General features: G+C 36.4%; 1 protein-coding gene across 1 annotated transcript in view; it reads right to left on the bottom strand.

The window, feature by feature from the left end:
• Positions 1–18,936, bottom strand: part of LOC127071418 (uncharacterized) — a 318,282-nt gene that overhangs the window by 179,162 nt on the left and 120,184 nt on the right. The gene's annotated exons all lie outside the window — the stretch shown is intronic.

Below are 18,936 nucleotides of genomic sequence, written 5' to 3'. Positions count from 1 at the left end.
TTTAGATACCATAACCAACCCTTCTCTTATTCGAATAATGCGCATTATGAATTTATGCGTCATTTTTGGCCTTCCATCTTCTTCGCAATCGAATCGAATTTATTTACTATCGAAATTTACGACGCAACATAATAGCAACGATATTCATCGCATTATTCATAATCTATTACGATAGTCATTCGATTAAATCCATCATTTATGTTTTATAAATAAAAATATATCTCGAATGTATTTTCGACGAATTTTCAATGTGAATTATCATTAACATCAAACATCATAAACGATTATACGTGAGGCTTATATTGTTCCTAAGAAAATATTATATATTGAAAAGAAAAATACAGTTGTATAAACCAATTAGAATTTCTAATGGATGAATAAAACAATGATGAAATTAAACGACTCTATATGGATCCGGATAGAATAACAAAGGTATAAGTACAATTTTCAAATTATTTTCATATCACTGTTAACAAAATAATCTTTCTTTTCCTTTTCTTTTCTTTTTGTTTTTTTTTTTTTTTTTTTAATACTCAACAGATCGAATATTATTTTATCGTTTAACGAGACGAAAGCTACGGTAGAATTAACAAATGAAAATTGGTCGACTCGCGAAAATCCAAACATTTCTAAAATAATAAAGTTTTTAAAGATACGGAGATATTAGAAAGCTAATATTACTAAGTTTTGTTAGACGTACATTAAATAATATCACAATGTATAAATTAGACAATTGTTCGTACAAAAACAAAAGACTTCATCGAACTCGTGGAATAAGAATAATCAACGAATGATGAGACAAACGATGAGAATGAGAGAACAAACGATGAGAACGAAGAATAGAAACGAGAGAAGAAAAACGATAAGAAGGGGACAGAGTGGAAGATAAAAAAAAGAATGTATATGGAAATGAACATTGCTGGAGAAAAAAAAATAATTCTTGTACCTACGGAAAACTCTTAAGTGCCTCGCAAAGAAATTCTTATCGTCTTGACATTACTTCGATTATAAAATTATTCGAATCGCTTGGAAATCTCATCGATTGCGCGTTTTAACGAGCAGTATGGTACATTCTCTGACGTTGAGCAAGTTATGAAATATTTTTCTATTGATTTGAACGAATGATGAAAGAAGGAAAAGAAAAAGAAAGAATAATCGCAGCTTCAGAATGGTTTGAAAAAATAAAGGATAATAATAATAATAATAATAATAATAATAATAATAATAACATGAAATGTTCGTTTCAATGCAAATTACACTTCAGTCAGTTCTCTTTTTCTGTTTCTCTCTCTCTTTCTCAAGCAAATAAAAGAATCAAACATTTACTTTCTGACAACAGATTAAATAATTATAAATTATAAAATATATTCCAACTTTTATATTCATTTCAAACCGCGAAATTGCGATTGTATTATAAATTATAACTTTTTTCGTGAATTTCCCTCAATCTCTTTCTCTCTCTTCTCTTTCGTATGTATAATGGTAAGTATTTCGAAAAGGATAAAATGGAATGTGAAAGGGAGACAAAGAGAGTAAGAGAAAGGTAATTAAAGAGAGTAAAAAAAAAGACAGAGAGAAAGAGGGAGAGGGAGAAAAAGAGAGAGAGGGAGGGAGATAGAGAGAGGGAGAGAAGAGTCACTATGAAAAAGAATTTTATCTGGTGGCGCGCAATTTCCGGGGCATTGTATTAAAGCTTTGTGCTTGTCTCTTCGCAAATATGTATACAGTTATATATAGATACATAACTGCGAGTGAACTAGAGTCGCCACCACCAAGGCCGCCCCTGGCGAGCACGATAATAATTATGTCCTACTGGTGCGTCTAGCAATGCCTTGTCCTGTAATTACATCCGACAAACGATCGGACCCCATAACGTACGTCCCATAATGTCACGTCATTACGCCATTATGGTAATGTTCAAGACACAGAGTATAACCTCGTGACACATTCGTCCCAGATGTATCCAATCGAACCGAAGATAGTAACACTTCCTTACGTCATTGATCGAACCTCTAAAGATTTTCGATTAACCTTCGTCCTAAATTCTCGATATAGAAATAACGATGTAACGTCACGTTTCCCTTCTATAAAGATCAATTAGGACGAACGAGTGATCGCGTTCAATTTTTCTTCAATTCTTTCATATAAATTCATTGTACGATTGCTCTGTAATTGCATTTTATTTGTAAATAAAAAATTATATATATATATATATACATATAGTTAGTATCTATCGAATAATCCAGTTAGCCGTATGTTACCCATAGGTATTTATGAGTAATCATAGAATACGTAATAATTCCATTGAAGCTCCGTTAATGTAGTGAATATTGTAAATGGACGTTCGAACGTGTGAAAATTCAGCTTTCCCGAGAACCGAGGACCGAGGGAATAATCGTTCGATCGATCGCAACTAACGTTAAGCGTAATACACATCATTGATCGATTATTTTCATGTACATTCGTTATGGCGAATATTCGACGTTTGACTAGCTCTAGGAACGATGGGACAACGAGATTCCATCGAATCCACGTATTCGATTGAATCTCGTGAGTATGCTTATCGTTGCGTGCGAACACGTTTATGCGAACGGCATTCGTTAACACAGCTCTCCTCTTTATCCTTCTACTTCTCGATTCTCAATCATTCCCTTGATAAAGGCTCGAGTTAAGCACAAGGGAGAGAAGAAAGAACCATCGAAAAGAAAGGGATAAATGAAGTGCGGATTGCACGTTGGGGAGCAAGCGGTTAGCCATGAAGAAGCGATTAACTCAAAAAGGATTACTATAGCCTTCGTAAAAACTCCACGATATTTTTCTCATGTCTAACATAAGTAATATCGATTACCACGAACCATCTTGATTAACGTTTTCACTTGTCGTAAGAAAGGAACCGAGAAAATCCTTGATTTTTATCGATCGATGTACTTACTTGTAAGCTCTTAACTAAGTGAAGATTTTTAATCGGTCAAATGCGGACATATGCAATTTATTTCGTTAAAAAATAAAACGGTACGGATGAGGAAAATAAAATTTGGATAAATCAATAACTCGTAAAGAGAAGGATTTACGGGTATATCTGATCTTCTTTTTATACAACTTCTCTTACACGATTACGAATTAATACGTTTTCGAGAAGAAGAGCAATTTTATTTTTAAACGACATATTTATCAAATATCAATAATTTTGTGAAAAGAAAAGTAATTCTTAAATTAAAACTCCAAATGGTTACTCTTACATTTAATTCACTTACCCAAAGAACGTAACCTATGATGCAAGTAATCAATGCTATCATGATCCCATAAATAGCCGGAAGAGTTTCGTGATTGTACTCCAATTGTTCCATCGTGTCAATCGTCGTTAAAAATATCACTGTTGCTTCGATACATTCGACGAAATGTTCCTCGATTTAAATTTTCGAGTTTCTCAATTTAAGTCTTCGAATTGTGACGTATGTATCGTTGGAAAAAAATCGCTCGATAGATTTTCAAAAGAATATTTCCCATAGAAAAATACGGAGCGTTTGTATCACGCAAATAAAGCTTGAAAATCGGTGAGCCAAACTCGACGAATCTGTTTTCAGCGAATGACGATTCCCTTTTTTGTTGAGACTTAACGTTTGCGAATCTCTTCCAAACGAAAAAAAAAAAAAAAGAGAGAGAAAAGAAAATAATAATAAAAAAAGAGAGATTTATGATGGTCACTTATCGAACGATATTCTCCTTCGCAAGATATATCTGAATCACTTAGACTTCTCCAAGAAGCACAATGTTTTCTTTTACTCTTCTCCGATGCTGTTCCCTTTTCAGATTGAAACAATTAGCTAAAAAAATAAAAAATAAAAAATAAAAAAAAAACTAATCGACCTCTGGAGAATCACGAAATCAACGATAATCTCTTGCGGATATTATTTTAAATCGTCTCGTTGCTCGCCGAGAAAGCTCGTTCGAAATGTCGAAACGGACGAAACATTAATCAGTCGCACCGTCGAACCCGTCGAACCCTCGTAAAACTCTGAACAAGCCCGTATTCGTAATACTATATATGTAGGTATCGAAAACGTAGGTCTGCGTTGATTTACAGGACGTAAAAAAAAAGAAAAAAAAGAAAAAAGAAAAAAGACCAAAAAAAAAGGAAGAAAATATTCGCTAAAAACTACGTCGTTCAGTTCGATAATCTAAAACTATTCGTCCGTTTGCACATCGAGTCCGCATAAATTTGATCGATCCACGATCTTCGAAATCCATTCCTGTTGTAGAAGTTAGCTGGACTCACGTAACACAGTTTTCCACGATTTACGATCACCAAAACAATCTGTAGTATGTTCGATGCTATTTCCAAAGCAATTTTGCTATGCCGCTCTTAAAGCTTTTAATAACACACCAACGCGTCACTTTCTCTATTTCTCTGTTTCTCTCTCTCTCTCTCTCTTTCTTAGTCTTTCGTTATCGTTCGTTTGGCTCTGACTCTAAAGCTCCGGGTTGAAACTCGAAAGCTCGATTCAACGAACGAAACGTTCGGCACGAAAAATCGACGATGACGAGCTATCTATCGAACGAGACTTCTCGTATTTTTAAGACAAAGGTTAACGTGTCGAACATAATGCCCGAGGTCGATCAGGCACGATGCTCTTTCTCTTTCTCTCTCTTTCTCTCTTTCTATCGAAGGACGAAATATCGATGAAATAAAAAAAAAAAAAGAAATAAGAAATAAAATAGAACAAGAGAATTCTCCTGCTACTTTTTCTTACTCTCTTCTATTCTCTTCTTCTTCTTCTTCTTCTTCTTCTTCTTCTACGATGTACCGGCGGTCACTGAATTTGTCGGTTTTACTCGAGGTTTCTGGCTTTTCTCTCTTTCTATTTCTCTGCCCCTCCTTTCTATCCTCTATATCTATCTTTCTCTTCTCCGTACAACCACTGGACTAATATATCTACGCGTATTAATAGTTCGGAAAGACACGGAAACTAGGTGAGCGTTTCACACTCAAAGGAAATACGAGCGAGTACGAGCGAGTAACGAGACGAGAAGATCATCTTCGTGGAAATCATCTTCGATATTTTGGTACTATGTAGTTCTACCTATCCACTCGAGTTTATTCGTCAACCATCTTTTACTCTAGTTACGAAGAAAATTATATCTTTGTGGAAAATATCGAGATCATTCGAACGTATGGAGTTTCGAGGACAAATCGATTACAGTCTACAGAATCTATCGAGATTATCAATATAGCCAAAGGGAAAAGCAACGATCTGCGAGCGACGTACTATAGGATCTCCAGACAGAATTGTTTCGAAAGTTTTGAAGTTTTGCTTGTCTAGACTTTGGAAAATATTCGTGATGTTTAATCGAACAGCAATCGTTCGACAGATTCGTTCCCAAAGTTGTTCTTTGTCGGTCCCGTTCTCTTTTGCTTTCTCGATTCATCTATTTCCATGGTGAATATTTAAAAGTTCGGAAATAGAAGAACTCGCATACTATTCATAGGATACACGCTCGCTTTACCACTCAAAAACCCGTACTGATCGATCCGATGGTCACCTATTTCTTTTTCTTTTTTTTTATTTTTTTATTTTTTCAACCGATCGCCGAACGTAAGCCGCGACAAATTAATTCGAGACCGACAAAGTCGACGTACCATCCGTACGATTTCGGAAATAATCGAGTCGCCATCGTTCATTCCGGCCACATCGAAAAAGTAAATCACGTGTCACCGGCAACTGGAAATCCAATTATAATGAACAATCGATAGACATGTCTCATTTAACGATGCGGTCGTTCACAACCGTCCTTGATACCAACGCAACGTCGATGCGCAAAATTTGACCTCGTAATCCTGTTGCCACGTTATCAACAATATTCTGTAATTTTCTCTGTGAACCATAAGCTATGTCGTATAAATTCTATACTCTTTATCTTTATCTCTCTGTCTCTCTCTCTCTCTCTCTCTTTCTCTGTCTATCTGTACTGTTATTTTCGTGGTTATTTTCATAAGATCATGATGAATTCACTGGGTTAGATCATTTTCAACGTCATAACAACGAGAATAATATTATACGGGTATAATAAATAACAGAAAAGAAAGAGACGAAGATATTTTTCCGTAACGGTCACCGATAACGATTCAAGATAGTTCTTGCGAATTCCCAGACGATGTTCTACGATCGCACGTAAAATGTAATTTGGTTGGTGTCAGGCCAATGTTGCTGTTGCTGCCGTTGCTTCTACAGCCAGGCGCGTTACAAAATTTAATTGGATTTATCGATCGGTTTTCTGATTCCCATTTCCCGTCCGGCTCACTACTAAAGCGAAAGAGAAGAGAGAGGGGAGAGAGAGAGAGGGAGAGAGAGAGAGAACACCGACGAAGAGCCAGTATGCCATTGCGAACGAACCATGTTGAAAATCTACTGAAGCCCTGCATCCTGTAATTGACGTCGTAAGCTAATCGGCGATTCTCACCCTTCATTTTATCCTACGTATCTGCAATACAACTTTTGGTAACAAGATTCAAAAAGCTAGGTCAATTTACGTGTGAAAATTTTCGCTTTTCCATAATGTTGAGTTTCAACAAAACATTTTTTCACGATGATATCTGCCTGATATACATACCTTTCTCTTTTATGCGATGATCGCATTTTAAATCATACTTATGTACTTGCACATTTTTACTCGAATATTGCGTTAAATTCGCACGAAATTATTTTAGTAATTCATTAGCCTTGTGTGTTCCTTTCGTTATAACATTTTATCGAATATAATTCAATTTCTCCTGGGATGATCTATAAATAAATTGGTCTTGCATCCTGCAAATACGTTATATACGTTATATACGTACGAACGCGTATAAAAAAAAAAGAATAAAAAAATAAAATGCACGAAAATATTCATCGCGTAATACCACTACGAAAGCTAAAACATTCTACAATATTCGTATGAAGAGTGTTAAATTTCTATTGTAAAATTTTTTTACCAGATCGTACAACGAAAATGCATTTATGCAATTTTTATTGTAGATTTCAATAGTTTCCAAAATGTGAGAGAGATACGACTGTACACAGGATATACTCGACTTACTGTAAGTTCATACGAACGTGCATGACATCAAATGGAAAAATAAGAAATGTCAAGTCGTCAGATCATATGTAATGTACGATACTCGAAAGGAGACGTATAACATACCTATATAAGCCAATCACGTATTGGATCTTGTCATGGATCTGTTACTTTGAAATTCGAAAACTGCCACGTACTTTAAGTTCAAATATAGTAGAGAAAACATAACTTTAAATAAGATATCGCGACGTTACTCAAAAATAAAAACAAATATATAATAAATAAACAATATATAATATAAAAATATTAAAAATTCTAAAATTTAAAATTTCTCTTTCCACGTTCTATTGCATATTCTTATTGTATCTAGCATTCGTAAAAAAAGACTATACAAATTTGATACAAACATTACCTATTATACCGATTATTAATACAATGGCTCGCGACTTTACCGACTACCGATTATTACCTAAAGCTGGCTAAATTGAGAAGAAAACTTCTATATCTACCTAAGGTACATTTTTACTGTAGATAAGTTACCTTTACAGAGTCGATAATACAGTTTACAGACTTATCTTAAAGTTTTCTACCTTAAAAAGATATTCTACATTATCAACGGTCAAGCTTTTCAAGATTTTACTGTTCAACATTAGAAAACGATAAATGGAGTATGCTCGATGAATATAAAAAATGTACAACGATCAGACACAAAAATGTTGCAAATTTATATGTAAAACATGTTCCAAAAGAAATTATATATTAGATTGTAAGGTAATTGGCCATCTGATGTAGCAACAAATTTTATAACACGTCTTCGAAGAAACAATAATGAGACAAAACGGGAAAAGGAACCAATTCTATGCAAATTAAAGAGGCGCGGCGAAAAAGTTGTCGGATATCGTCATTATCGTACCAATATATTACGTCCTACGTGTAACCATTCGACTGCAGGTGCTCGCAAGTAATACGCAAAGCTCGAAGATCGCTACGTGCGGTCGATATGAATTGAGTAATACGAAGAATTTAAAACGGTTATAATTTAAGATAATTTGTACGACATTTACAATCGTCTCTTCGAACGGTTGTAAATTGATTGCAATATAATAAAAAAAAAAAAAAAAGAAAAAAAAGGGGGAAAAGAACTACGTGTTGTATCTCTGATATCGAAGAATCCTATCGATACTTATCAATCTTGTAAAACATAATTGTAAATAAAAACGAACGTTCGAAGAATCATAGATTTCCGTGCAAGGAGAGTAAGTACGTACAAGATGTTCGATTTGCGAGGAACGAACACCCATGAAGACCACGTAGTTTTCTTGCTGAGAATTCAACTTGATCGCCTGCTGGCTCGTCTGGATAGCCTGCCTGTCCTGACTGCTTTCTTGCTAACCACCTACCTACCCATTGACTCACCTCCGTACTTCGAAGGAACAAGGAAAAACTCAGGCCGTTAAAACCTCTTCTCTTTCTTGCGTACAGAGAATAATGTTTGGTACTTTACCACGTCTCATCGGTTTAATTTTATTAGAGAGAAATAAAATGCGATGATACACGTTTCGTGAGAATACCAGAGAAAAAATGTCTTCTCTCGATACTTAACTATTCCAATTGAAACTTGAAATCGCAATTTAGACCGGATATCTAATATCGGAGCGTAACACTAATTCATTCGATCGGATTAATGAATATATGATATTTAATCTGACATCGATAGATATCTTGTATCGTCGTAGACGTGCAAGAAGTACGAAACTTACTATAAAACCACACGTAATAGATCTTCGAAGTCTACTCGAAGTGACCCCCCAAAGTCATCGTGAAAGGACGATAACTTGAGGCGAGAAAGAGCCGACAAAGAGTACTTATATGGTAAGTTACGCGGTGAGTCGATCCTCCGAAGTAGTTTTCTATTCGTTCTTACTATTACTAACCGGCCGCTGAAGGCAAGAAAATCCGGCCGTTACTCGATGCCTGCCAACTACGTTGGAATGTTAGTTCGTAAAAAAAAAAGAAGAAGAAAAGAAAGAAGGGAAAAGTTGGCATGGAACGAAGAGGAAGAATATTTGCAATGTAAAGGGAAAACGTTTCTGATATACGATCGCCCTTTGGTTGACTATGTTGCTACTCGTTGCCCGACTCTCTTACTTTCTAATCGCAAGAGATCGAGAGATAATCGTTAAACGGAAGCAAATGAACATAGTGTGTAAGAAATTCGATGTGAACGAAGGAAAAGAGTTTTTCTACGATTCGCTTACCGCAGAAGTAGTCGTTTGCACTCCGGGCACTTTACTGGTCGCTCCGAGTCCAGCGAGTCCTCCGAGACAACGCCGTGCGCAATCAGGATCGTTGTCCTCGCAAATGGGACAACCAGCAGTGGCAGCACCCCCGCGTTCCCTGAGAACGTGATTGCTGCTTGTGTTAGTCGTATATCCTTGATCGGAACTAGCATTCGAGTTCGGCCTGGATTCATCGGAACTGTCGAACGGTTTGATGTTTTTAGGACGATGGACAATACCAACGGGTTCCCATATCTCGCTGGTCGACGAGGCGTAGTAATTGTTCTCCTTCGTCTCGCGACTCCTCTCGTCGACGACCTTACCGCCTCGCGCCACGGTGACCTCTTCCTTCGTCACGATGGAAGACTTTACGCTCAAGGACGTCTCCAGTCGTACCGGGGCCCTTTACAATCATGTTCACGTTTACCAGGTCGCACGGTGAATCGCAAAGAAATAACAAATAAAAATGCGTTTTCGTCGAAAGGAAAGAAGAACAATACAAAAAGGAAAAAAAAACACACACACATAGAAAAACTAACTTCGCGGAACCTCTCACGACGTTCAACGACGATGACGTAAGGAAGAAAAACAAATAAACAAACAATTATCATGTGCGATCGGATTCACCGTGCTACCTTAAGATCCCAGCTTTGACGAGAATCTGATTGAGCAGGTCACACGGTGGTACCTGACCGGTTATCATCGCCTCGCGAATGGCGACCCCGTCCGGTCCTTCGAGAGGTATTGGTACTCCGTTTATAAGCAGAACTTCTTCCTCCCTGACGCAAGATTTTTTTTCGCAATCGACAACCTTCACTCCAGGTCCTAGAATCGACTCCACCGTCGACTGTATCTCGTGGTCGTCCATTCCTGGAGAACGTACAAGCTTTATGGTACTTCTACTTTTTCTCCGAAGATCGGACCTTGTGCGAATTCGATATACTCGATAACCTCGCTAGTAACGGTTTCACCAAGATAATGTCACTCTTATCGATGATATATTCTTCAATGTCGCTGAAAAATCGTCTTACCATTCACTATATATACATTTCCTTGACCACGTTTAAATCCAGAATTCTACTTGCTTACACGTTCCTTTTCAGCGAATAAACTGTCGATCGTTAAGAACTCTCTCTTACTAATTGCTACTCTTGAAGAGACACTTGAGGAACACTCGTCGAGTTACTCACAACGGTATTATCGAAATGGTAAGCCGACAAAAATCGAAAAAGAAAGACGGTCGCTTTCAATTGGATCAACTCGATCCGTGTTATCTCCTTTAACTACTCCATTTCGCTTTATCTATCGATAAAAGCATACCGATGACGGCGATATCAATAACAATTATAATAACAATAATAAATAATAACAATTATACGTAATCGTGATTTGAATTTCCGATATGCAAGGCAGCTGCATAACCGAGAAAAGAGAAAAGAAGACGAAAATAAGGAAACGAAAAAGAAAGAAAGAAAGAAAGAAAAAATTCATAAGAGAAAAAAGATGTTGGAATCACGGTTCGGTTTAATGCTCGAACGATCTGCACGAAGATGCAACAGCAGGTGCGAACACCTGCGCACACTCGCGCATACACCTGAGTTACCTTCTCAACCAACCTAAGCTAACGAAGGGCTGACTGGCTGGTTGGCTGGTTGGCTGGTTGGCTGGTTGACTGGAGATGGTAGGAGACGGTACGCACCTGCGCGAACTTCGGACGATCGTATAACTTGATCTCCACGTATAAGGATCTCTCATGGTGGTTTTCACCGATCCACGATAGATTCGCTCCGGTAAGACGTTCCACGAACCGAACGAAGAAATTGCACGAATGATGGATGGCTCGCAAGCGAGTTAAGTGATTCCAATCGTCTCGTTCGTCGTTCGAAGAATTGAAAATATCGAGAAATAAATCCAAATCGAAGACTCGTGAGAATCGATACGATCGTGTTAAAATTCTTTTTATAAAACACTTTCTCTTCTTTTCTTTTTTTTTGTTGAATAAAAATATGCAAAATTGGAAAACGCTTTGAATATATCCTTTTGTTCTTTTTTATTAAATATCTTTCACTTTGATCTTGGAGATTTCAAGTTCGTTCGAGATTTTCTCTTTCGCGTTCACGGTGAAAAATATAATGTCAGTGAAATGTTAAATTCATTTTGCAGAACGAACGACCTATGGTATAGCATGATCCTTTGAAAGAGGATCAGAGGGACCATCGCTGGCCATGTTACATTCAACGCAAATCAGTTACGGTGTAAAGCTTCTCCTGGATAGTATCAGGATAGATTGCTGATCAAATGTTTGCTGTAATATAGCAAGCATGCTATCATATCAGCCTTGAGTTTACTTGAAAAGTAAACAATGCGCAAAACCGTCAGGATTATATATATGTCTGCTCTGATCTTCTCTGCTTTGCTCTATGACTACAACCACTGTGTGATTAATGGTAAGCTCGTATTTTTTTACGATTTGAACATACGGTTCCTTGAAATTTTCATGAGAAAATATCTCTTTTAGAAATCACGTGAAGACAAGTTCGACAGTAAACGTTATTGGAATAGAATTTTGAAAGATGACGTTGTAAAATGACTATAGCTAGAATATCGATAAGTGTTCGCGGAATTACGTTTTCGAGTTCATATACGTGAACGGTACGTAGGTATATCTATGTATACGGTCTCTCTAAGATAGCACGTGACTATTTCTGTACACGCGTTTACTCGCGACTAAGTACAGGTCTACTATACGAGGCTTAAGGCACGCTTCGATGCTGCCTTTTCAAATCCAGGAAACCCGTGAATGTCTTAGACTACGTAAATCATCCTGAAACGTTCACGTTATGTGTGTGGTCCGTGTATATTACGTACATCGTAATATAACGTAAGATCGATCTAAAGCTATCCTAAAATTGTAGTTTTTTACTTTATCACGAGTGTACCATTTAAAAATATCTCAGTTATTTTTTGATTGAATATTGATTTACAAAAAAAAAAAAAAAAGAAAGTTCTACGAGAAAGAACAAATTCCAATTTTCCTCCCGAAAAAAAAGAAATAAAAAAAAAAAAGATTTTCAATTATTTATCTATTTACATTGTAGATTCGAAAGACATTTCAAAAATTAGAAAAATCGATCGACTGTTCGCGTGGTGTTGCATAAAAAAAAAAAAATAGAAAAATCAAATAACATTTTTATTCTTATTCTTAACAAGACGTAAAAAAAAAAGAAAAAACAGAGAAAAAAGCAAATTAAGAAATCGCACGTAAAACAAGAAAGAGTAGGAGATAAGATGAAGTGTACTCGAAGATGCCGCGTCCGACGAAGTGAGTCTTCTCTCGCCTCCCGTGTTAGCCGGGCCAACGTGCAGGGAGGAACTAATTAATTGCATGAGCCAATTAAGAGCGAGAAACAAAGTGTCGTGTTAGCCGGGTGACTAACGAGCGTAGACTTTCCGCTTACGTACAGTCCCTGTTGTCGTCAACTTTTTCGTACAGTTTCTCCGAGTTTCGAAGTTGACGCAGTAACTTTATCAAGGTCCATTAGCCCTAATCGATTCGCTTTTACTTCGTGTAAACATCTCGTTCGAGTAAGTTCGTCCAACTCCTTCGCGGTTAGAATTGTGTGTAAATTAGTAGCACCAACAATGTACACGATTCTCTCGCAAAATGTCATGGTCTTTCCACCTCCAACATGCGCGACTTGCTGTGATTAAAGCGATGCAATAAGATCAAGGTCGTAGAGAAGTATCGTTAAGGTCAGAATACAAATACTCTCTTGTAATTGTCGCGGTGAACTAGCGGCTTCGCGTGCGTGTGAACGAACTACCTCCGATCGGTGTATTCGCGTTAAGTGACCTTGATTGGTGTTCTCGTTGTTTGTAGGGACGAATTAGAACCAATGGCTTTCGACGACCAAAGTTATTCAAACTTCGACCAAAACATACATTGTCTGTATTTACGTGAATTCAAGATTCTGAGTTGATGAAAGGTAATTAGAAGTCTCTCTCTGTCTCTCTTTCTCCCTTTTACTATTTCGAATTAGATATATTCCATCCATTTCGTTAAAGTATTGCGTTTATATGACTTGAATTAATATTAAATGATATTTGAAAATTGCTATACGTTTTATAAATAGATACTAGAGAATAATAAACTTCTTTACCAATCAAAATTAATAACTTGTTAACATCTTAACGATAGTTCTTTAATTTCTCTAGGATGAAACGGTTTGGTCCTTGTGTAGTATAATTAATCGAAAAAGCAGTGGAAAATTTTTCGGTAGATTTAATAATTAAAACATAACGTGCACAGACGAGAACCCAGTTCCGTTCAATTATCTTTCTAATCTCTCTATCCATTTTTTTTCTCCCCTTCTTGTTAGCTCCTAAATCGGATATGCAACGCGATCATGAATAAAATCACGTTTACACCCTCTTCATTATTACTATTCTTATTATTATTACTATTTTTACTATCGTTAATCAGCGACTCGAGCGTTTACACATTACCAACCGTGAGAACTGGGCTCAAGCTGTCTTGAAAAGGGAAAGGAGATAGAAAAGAAGAAGACAGCAACACGCACACGCACACAAATACGTCGTGCCAAGGAAAAAGAGAAGATGGGCACACCTGCCCTCTTCACTCCGATGCCATAGCCATCATTAGTATGCGCCTTTAATTGTATCTTAGCCGTACGTTTGATTAATATCCTGACAGACGCTCGAAAGAAAGAATGCCTATTTCTTTTACAATAAAATAAAAGATGTTATTACGATTACAACTTTTTTTCTCTATTTCTCCATCCATCTTGATATCCTACAAAACGTTCATCCATAGTTAGATGAATCTCTCGATAAAACCCTAATTCATGTTTTTGTGATTTCCGTTAATCGTTGGACATAGAGAAGATAATATCGTTAAAATGAGAGAGAAAGAGAACAAGAGAAAGAGAGAAAGAGAGAGAGAGAGAGAACGTGAAAGTGACGTAATTTGTTACTTCTAATAAATATACCGGTTTTAACGCGTTCAACCTCCAACAATGTATACATACGTATGTATATATATATATATATATATATATATATATATATTATGTACATATGTAGGTATCAATGTCGGATTAGACGAGCAATGGAGTTCAGTATTTATTACGTCTAATTCCGAATGGTTTCGCTTCCACGATATCTCCGATGCAGCTAATCCAACGATGCAGCGTATAAATCCGTTCGTCAGGTTCGAGAATTAGCGTCGTAATTACGGTCAGTCATATCCCCTCATGTATAAGCTTTATCGTCGTTACTCGAATATTCTCTTTCTTCCTTTTGCATATGAACGACGTGCCACGAGTCTGTAAATAACGTTCTATGTACTTACAGGAAAGATGGAAAGAGATTTCAGAGAGATAAAAAGCTTATTTATAAATATAAACTTGTGCCAATAAAAAAGATATTTAAATTTCATTTGAAGTTGATCTATCGAATATATATGTATATACATATACATGTACGTACGTAATTAATTTTCTCTTTAGTATACGCATCGAGGCGAATAGAAATTCGAGAAAACCTGCTTTCAAAGTAAAATGGTACGCAAGTAAATTTTGGAAAATGAAAGATTTGGGAAAAGATAAATTTTCAAAAGATAATTAATGCGAATTAATAAATTAATGAGAATTACGATGGTTAGTTAAAGATAATTAATCTTACCTAGAGTATCCGTTGGAACGCTTTGAAATTTGAGATAATAAAATTATTAAAACTACGTCTATCCGAGAGAGAACGTACTTATTTTACTTACACCCTACGTCCGTTCGCTTCGAGTGTAAACAACCAACTGAGCTCCGTTGTGGTTTGTTTTGTTATTGTAATAGGATTAAGTCGGTCTCCGAGCTTTGTTTAGATCGACCTAGATACTCTACACGTATATTTACGTTATGCAAACAATAGAAAAATAACTTTTATCCACGACATTATAAAATTGAAAAGGTATATCTCGTACGAAACTTTTGTCTCTTTTACGGTGGTGCAATAATAGGATGGTGCAAGCACGTTTGAGAAAATAATGGTCGGAAGAGAAAAGAAAAGTGAAGAAAAGGAAACAGGAAGAAACAAGAAGAGACAAAAGACGAAAAGAATAAGGAAGAGGATTCGAGCAAGATGACCGTCATTCTCGAATCGTCGAGCTTTTTCTTGCGAGTATTTGGTAAATCCGACGACGCCGGCGGCTGAGCAGCAGACCTAGGAAGAGAGGCCTGATATTTGCATTGCAGAGTGAAATTAACTTTGTAAAAAGTGTTCGTGCCAAGTGGATTTGCAATGTTAACGAGGACGATCGCCAGGTTTCCGATGTGCCAGAAGCTCGGCACGTAGTCTCGTTTGCACGTTAATTCGTATCAGCTTGAGTCCTAACCCGGTACTCTCTTTATCGACTTCCTTTTTTTTATACCTATCTCGTCGAATCCGCTAAGAAGAAACCTTCCGCTTTTGGTAGCATATCCATTTTTGTCCGGCAAATGGAATTCAAAAAGAACGAGGTAAGTACGACGAACTTGTTTCACCATTAATTATGATTCCATGTCTTTTTACGTTTAAACTTCGAGGAGAATTTTGTGTTTTGCTGATCAAATGTATAGTAAATTAATATTAATATAATACGTATCGAAACGCATATTATTAAAATAATTTTATATTAAATATTATTTCCTCCCTTCCCCCCTCCCCCCCAAAGAAAAATAAATTTATTTTTCGTATCCTCTTATCTAATAATATCCATTAGATAGAATTAGAAATGTATGTCTTCGTAGGAAAAAAGTATTTATGTACTTATTAAAGAGATCAATTAATTTCCATAGACCAGGAAACAAAATTTTTTGAATGGACCTGTAAGAGGTCTTTCTTTTGACTTTAACGCACCCTCCTACGCAGCCGAATCTCGTAGACGTAGAATTATTTCAGACTCGTTTTGTGTTCGAACGTAGACACTCGAGTACTGTCAACTTGGAATTCACGACGGTACGCCATAAAAAGGGAATGCCGCGAATACCGTGCATTCACCCAGTTTCCTGAAATAACCACGCGACGACGAACAACGAGCATAGAGGGACCTTCGACATACATACATACATATATACATACATACATATATACGTATATGCATACATATATATATATTGTATATCTAAACATATTATCGTATATTTATATATGTAGTATTTTATATATATATGTGTGTGTATATACACACATACGTTCGTTTCATCATTAGGGAAGCGAGATGACGCCCTTCTTTCTTCATTTTTTCTTTTTTTCTTTCTTTTTTTTTTTTTATTTTTATTTTACTTTTTTCTCTCCCTACCGATTTTTACGAATAAATCTCATCCGAGCGCGAGCTATCGCGAAAGTCCAGGCTTTTCTACTGGACTGAATCTGAATTATTTTCTATTCTAAGAGTGAGCCAACATTTTCTGCATTCGGATAAAATGAAGTTTAATTTTAGTCTGGAAAGAGGAACGTTACGAAAATGGTATATTACATGAATATTTCCATCCTTAATGAATTTATCATGCAGGTTATAAGTTACATTTATTCGTATTATAAGTTAGCTGCTCGCAAAACTCGATCGAATTGTTAATCCTCCGTGAATCTGAATTTAAACAATTCGATCACCTGGATATCCTCGTAATACTTTTATAAATCGAAGATATGTAAAAGTTCATGAAAACGATGTGGCGATAGATCGAACGAACTTCGCATCTAGGAATTTTTATTAACGACTGTTAACTACGACTATTTTAATCCGATCGGATCCTTTGTCGATAAGACATAGAATATGATTATGAAAACTAAAATAGAGACAGGAAGAATTAAAAAAGAAAGAGATAAAAAAGGAGGAAACAATGATAATTTAAAACCGATCGAGACTAGTTTTACATCGGTACACTAGCTAGCAATCGTAACGTGAAAATCACGAGATGAGAGGAAGCCACATCGGACTTTTCCCGAGATTTCGCTTGTAAAATTAATTGCCAACTAGTAACACAGAAAAGCAGAGAGAGAGAGAGAGAGAGAGAGAGAAAATTTTTCTATCTCTGAAATTACAATTCTCCGAGGGAAGGATCTGCGCGCAATGAGATACCAGTGAATTTACATCGAAATTGCATTCCGACGGTTTGTTCTTGTAATTTCCCATTCGTGGCTGTAACTGCTAATTGGAAGTGCATCGTGATCGCCTTTAATTTCATTATAAATAAACCATCGTGCGATTGCATCGAATAGATTTTCGAGGAACGTCGAATTACGTAGACATTTTCCTTCCTTATCTATTTTCCTAGTATCAAGAGAGATTTTAAGAAGACAAATATGCATTCGAATGTTTCAACGCGTTTCAAGATAATCGAACGATTTTTGCGATGAGGATCGATCGCGATAAAACGAAGAAAGATTCGAGTAAGTATATTATCTACAAAGAGATGTTCGTTCTTGTTCTATTCCCTGAGACAATTGAAAAGGAAGAAAGAAGATCTTTCTATGCAAACGATACCGTCGCAAATTGAGACGACGATTCAATTCGACGTAATATAGAAATTGCAGGACGTGCACACGAGAAATTGTCTTAACGGCATTAGAAATAACTAGGAGGTAGCTAGTTACCTTCGCGAAGGCGAGATAACGAAGTTAGTTAAAATTTAGGACGAATCTGTTTAAAGTAGGTAATCATTGTGAGAAACGGAGAGCGGAAAAGGAAGAGATAAAGTAATTCGTATCAAGAACATGAGGGAGAAGACGATTCGTTGTTATTCGGGCTTGCTGTGACAACATTGTTACGAATTACCTCGCGTAATATTAACACAGAAATACCTATATATATATATATATAGGTATATAAAAAAAGACTTCAAACGAAACGGTGTTAGTGAAACGACGCAGAAAAATAACGTCTCGTATATGAGACGAATATTTTATAGCGATTACGCGAGAGCCTTCTGTCGCAATTATGCCAGCCGGTGATAATTACTCGTTCTCGGTGTAACTAAGAAAGACGCAGAAAAAACCGAGAGAGAAAGAAAGAGAGAGAGAGAGAGAGAGAGAGAGAGAGAGAGAGAGAGAGAGAGAGAGAGAGAGAGAGAGAGAGAGAGAGAGATAGAAAGAGAGAACTAAAGAACAATTGTATGACCTTACCATCTACATACACACATATTTCTTTCGCTAAATTCATTTTCAGGCGTACTTCGCACGTCGTTTTAATTGGTCGAACGAAAGGAAAGAAAGAAATATAATCTCTTTAAAACGGACACAATGAAATTATAAATTTAGTTAATCGTGTTTCTGAAAAGAATTATTAAAAAAAAAGAAAGAAAGAAAGAAAGAAACGAAAAGAACAAAGTAACGTAAGATAGTAACACGAGATAAAAGTAAAATTCATCGAAGCCGTAAGTATTCGGTGTCGAAGGAACGATAGCAGGTGGAACGCATCCGGGTTTTCACGCGATAGTATAGGATAGACTGCTTTTCGTTCGAAGCAAGCAACAACCAAGAGCAGGGAGGTACTAAAGAGAACTTCAAAGCGATATACCAGCTTGATTTCGACAAGCTATTTGTTTGAGTTGCA

The sequence above is a fragment of the Vespula vulgaris genome, chromosome 1 (genome assembly GCF_905475345.1).
Source record: "Vespula vulgaris chromosome 1, iyVesVulg1.1, whole genome shotgun sequence".
Classification (NCBI taxonomy): Eukaryota; Metazoa; Arthropoda; class Insecta; order Hymenoptera; family Vespidae; genus Vespula; species Vespula vulgaris.
This window is presented reverse-complemented; position numbering and strand designations above follow the sequence as displayed.